Genomic DNA, 5000 nt, shown 5'->3' on the forward strand with positions numbered 1-5000 from the left:
TTATATTAGGGTGTTACTGTTCCTTCCTGTTCCAGTAAGTCTGGCTTCAGAGAGGGGCAGAACATCAGAGTTTCTAGTCTGAGTCTGTGTTTGTCTGGCTTGGGGTTGAGACTCCCTCGCTAGTTTGACGCAGACATAGGAGGCTTAGCCTCCTTAGGTCACTCCCGAAGGTTTCTGTACGAGATAATTCCTTCTTCTTGTGATCTAGCAGACTAGTCCTTGTTGCTGTTCTCGGTGGCGAGGATAAGATCCTTTCCCTGGGAATAGAAACACCTTCCTTGCTTTGGTTCAGCGGTGGTTGGCAAGTATTGCTGGCCTCCCTCCTTGGATCTCCCTTAGGCTAAGATGAGTTTTCTTGGCTGCGGGTGATTCTTTACTAAAACAAGGTTGGTAGGACCCTCTTTGTCCCTTCCCCCTCTTTCTCTGTAATGGCCTAGCTGTTAGTGTACTGTACGTCATTCTACATCTGGACCTAGTATAGGTTAGGATGTGGAGTTGACTGAGTCCCTTGCCGGCCGGCACACTCTTGAGTGCTGCCCGGTTCTTTTGCTGCTGGCCGGCATCGGTTGTATACCTTTGCCGGCCGGCTATTGTCACGCCTTTGCCTGCCGGTCGCTACGAGCGGTGGCCGGCAGCCGGGTGCTACCTTGTGTAGTTGCCGGCTGGCAGTCATTGCCGGCCGGCACTGGCTGTTGCGAGCCGGCAGTTACTGCCGGCCGGCACATTACCTTCTATACTGTACTAGTATTCTTCAGTATAGCATATACTGTAGGGAGAAAACTATAGTATAGTATTGGTACAACACTGTGTTTTCTAACACTTTTGTGTTGTCTTGCACAGCCCTTTGCTGTTGCCTCACAGATAAAAAAGTTATTTCTTTCTTGTCTATTATCGGGTATTTTAAAATCATACCTTAGGTGTGAGCTACACCTGTTTCCTCTGGAAGTTTTTCATTGGTTACTCTAGGACAGATTAACCATACGATTTTATTATCTGGAAGGCTGCAACTATTGGCTGTGCGGGAAACACAAGTGTGTGTCTTTCCTTTCTGTTTTTTTATGCTAAACTGTGCATATCCAGTGATACGTAGTTCACTTGATACTCATGGAAATTTCTTCTCTTTACAGGAGGACCATCCGAGGTGCGGAAGTGTTTTCTGCAACGTCCGCAGCAAGAACTTTTGTGGACATGAGTTATGTAGGAGGCACGCAGCATGCGCTGTCTCCAAGGGTGATCTCCGGTATTGGGACCCTCAGGTATATACCGTGTGCTCTAACCTGATTACTGAGGCTTTTGATTCCCCTAGGACGGCGGAATCAAGGGATATAGCAAGGGAGAAGCTTCGAACCTAGGTAAGGGGCTTCCAGAAAAACACCTCTGGACCTTATCTTCCAAGTGAGAAGATGAGGGCTTACCTTTTCCCCAGGGCATCAGCTGATGCAGTGATTCCCCAGCCTCAAGAGGAGATCTACCTAGTTCAGATCCCAGTGGATGCTGAAGTCGCGGTCGCCTTGCAGGACATCCAGTTGGACGACAGGATGTCAGACGTATCCGAGCGTCTGGAGGAAGACCTACTGGCAGAAGGCCAGGATGAAGATCAAGCCCCAGACATTGTAGAGGAAGAGGCCGACCAGGCATCGGCTGCTCCGGTTCAGGTCCCTGAACCTATTCCCTCAACATCGTCCGCTCTCCCAGTAGAGCTGGGACAGGCCCTCTCCTCCATTGTTGGAATGATCCAACAAATGCAGAAGGAGAATAATGAGAAGGCGGCTGCAATGGAACTGCAGATGCAGAAGCTTGCAGCATCACGTGGGCCCCAGAAAAGGCTCAACGTGAAAGACCTTCCCTTGTGGTCAGATGCTAACCCGTAGAGATATGCTGAGCACATGCCGATGACGATCGGAAAGATCGTCATGTCGGATAAGTTGGGTTCAGTTCCCCTAGAGGAGGTGGAATTCTGGCCCAGCAAAGGGTCATATCCGGACTGTTATGTCCGGTTGAGGAAGGAACCAGCTTCAAAGGAGGAGACAGAGCCGAAGGAGGTCATTGTGATGGACCATGCTAAGGCTCAAGCTTTGCTTTCATCTTCGATGAAAGAGAGGGGCTTCACGAACTCAAAGGTGGCTGCATTGTGTAAGAAGATCCCTTCCTTTGTGTCCTCTCCTGCAAGAGCCTTCCCCTTTTTGCAGAAAGGGTTTGCTGCTGTGTTAAAAGCAGTCGAGGCTGGCAAGCCATGCCCCTCCTTGGAGGAGTGTAAACCCTTGTCGCTGGCCCTACCTATGGACCACAAGGACTGGAAGGAGGTCCATCTTACCTTCTCAGTCGGGAAGTTGGAGGCTGATATTGCCGAACGTCAGTTCGGTGAGAACCTCCCTAAGCTGTCTGACTTTCTTTTGCGGAGAGAGCTCAAGACGAAAGAAAGACTGGCTGCCTCAATTTCTCTTCAGACCACTCTTGAGACGATGGCAAGTGACCCCAAGGTCCATGAGATGTTCATGGTAGTGGCCAAGACTCATCTGGCCACAGTGACGAAGGATCTTTACAGCTTCGTCAGGACGAGGAGAGCTTGTAGGGAGTTTGTGTTCGCCTCGGCTGCGGTGAGGCACGAGCCAAGGAAACTAATCTCCTCCAACATTTGGGGCAAAGACCTTTTCCCTAGCGAATCGGTCAAGGAGGTTGTTGATAAGGCCGCCACGGAGAATAGGAACCTTCTCCAGAAGTGGGGCCTGTCTATCAAGAGAAAGTCTTCCCCGGATTAGGGTCCCCAACCAAAGAGGAAGACTAAGAGGACTAGGCTACCTTCTCGGCCGGCCAAGCCATTTAGACAGCAACAGCAACAGCAATTGCCGATGCCTTCAGTGCCCCAGATGGTGGCACAAACCCCGACCACATTCCAGTGGGTACCCAAGGCCGTGTCGACACAGTCCAGGGCATTCAACCCAACGTTCGAAGGGCAGTCAACTTCCTTTCGAGCAAAGCCTAGAGGAGCAGCCAGAGGCTCGTCTAGGCGCCCCTCAAGGGGAAGGGGATTCAGGGGTGGTCGCGGTCAGGGAGGCAAGACCTCAGGACAGCAGTCCAAGTGAGATGATACCGGTAGGAGGGAGACTTCAGAGTTTTCGGGATCGGTGGACCTTCGATCCCTGGGCCCACAGCATACTCAAGAATGGACTGGGCTGGAGCTGGTACAGCACTCCACCCCCGTGCCCTCGGTTTTTCCAACACTCCACCCCCGTTCTGGAGGAGTACATCCAAGAACTGTTGGAGAAAAAAGTGATCCGAAGGGTAAAGTCCATCAAATTCCAAGGGTTGCTGTTTTGTGTTCCCAAGAAGGACTCGGAAAAACTCAGAGTCATTCTGGACTTGTCGCCACTCAACAAGTTCATAGTGAACTGCAAGTTCAAGATGCTAACACTACAACACATAAGGACCTTACTGCCCAAGAGGGCATTTACCGTCTCCATAGACTTGTCAGACGCCTATTGGCACGTTCCAATCAACCGTCGACTCTCCCCCTACCTAGGGTTCAAGCTACAACAAAGACTATACGCCTTCAGAGCCATGCCATTCGGGCTAAATATAGCCCCAAGGATCTTCACGAAGCTTGCGAGCGTAGCTCTCAAACAATTACGCCTAAAGGGAATTCAGGTGGTAGCTTACCTGGACGACTGGCTGGTGTGGGCAGCATCCAAGACAGAATGCTTGCAAGCTTCTCTGCAGGTGATCCAGTTCCTAGAGTATCTAGGCTTCAAGATCAACAGAAAAAAGTCTCGACTTTCTCCGTCTCAAAAGTTCCAGTGGTTGGGAATCCACTGGGACCTAATGTCACACCAATTCTCCATCACGGCGAAGAAAAGGAAGGAGATAGCTGGTTCTGTCAAGAGACTTCTAGATTCTGAAAGGATATCAAGACGCGAACCGGAGAGAGTACTAGGTTCTCTCCAGTTTGCTTCGGTAACAGACCCGGAGTTTGGAGAAGTTATGCATCAAACGCGCGAAGAGATCTGAGAAGACCAGTTCCGCTTCGTCTACGTACTCTTCTCAGGCCTTGGTCCTAAGCCAGACATCTAAAGAAGTCGGGTACTTCTTCAGCCACCTCCCCCGTCGGTGGCGATTAACACAGACGCCTCGAAGGAGGGGTGGGGAGGCCACTCTCATCGGAAGAAGGCCCAAGGAACTTGGTCCAATCTATTCAAGACCTTTCACATAAACTTTCTAGAAGCTATGGCAGTGCTCCTTACCTTGAAGAAAGTCTCCCCGCGTCACTCGATCCACATAAGGTTGGTGCTGGACAGCAAGGTGGTTGTGAGATGCTTGAATCGACAAGGATCAAGGTCGCCACCTCTCAACCAGGTGATGTTGGCCATCTTCCGACTGTGGAAAAGAAGAAGTGGTACCTGTCGGCAGTTCACCTTCAAGGATTCCGCAATGTGACAGCGGACACTCTATCCAGGTTCACACCGATAGAGTCGCAATGGTCCCTAGACGCAGGATCGTTCTCCTTCATCTTGAGTCAAGTCCCAGAATTGCAGATAGACCTCTTTTTGCGATGAAAGACAACATGGAATTGCCCCTGTACGTGTCCCCGTACGAGGACCCCTTGGCGGAAGCAGTGGACGCGATGTCCATTTGCTGGAAAAGATGGTCCAGGATTTATCTGTTCCCTCCTCACAACCTTCTGTTGAGGGTCCTCAACAAACTGAGATCCTTCAAGGGAGTAGCGGCAATAGTGGCCCACAAGTGGCCGAACAGCGTGTGGTTCCCCCTGGCATTGGAACTACGGTTGAAGTTTCTACCAATACCAGATCCAGTTCTGACCCAGCGAGTCCAGAAGTCGACTGTCAGCGCTTCATTACAGAAAACCCGGACCCTGCAGCTCATGATTTTCTCTCCCTAGCGGTGAAAAAGTGTTTCGGGATTTCGAAAGACAGCATAGACTTCCTAGAGGAATATAAGTGCGAATCTATTAGAAGGAAATATGAGTCATCTTGGAGAAAATGGGT

This window comes from Palaemon carinicauda, chromosome 34 (genome assembly GCF_036898095.1).
Source record: "Palaemon carinicauda isolate YSFRI2023 chromosome 34, ASM3689809v2, whole genome shotgun sequence".
NCBI classification, from domain to species: Eukaryota; Metazoa; Arthropoda; class Malacostraca; order Decapoda; family Palaemonidae; genus Palaemon; species Palaemon carinicauda.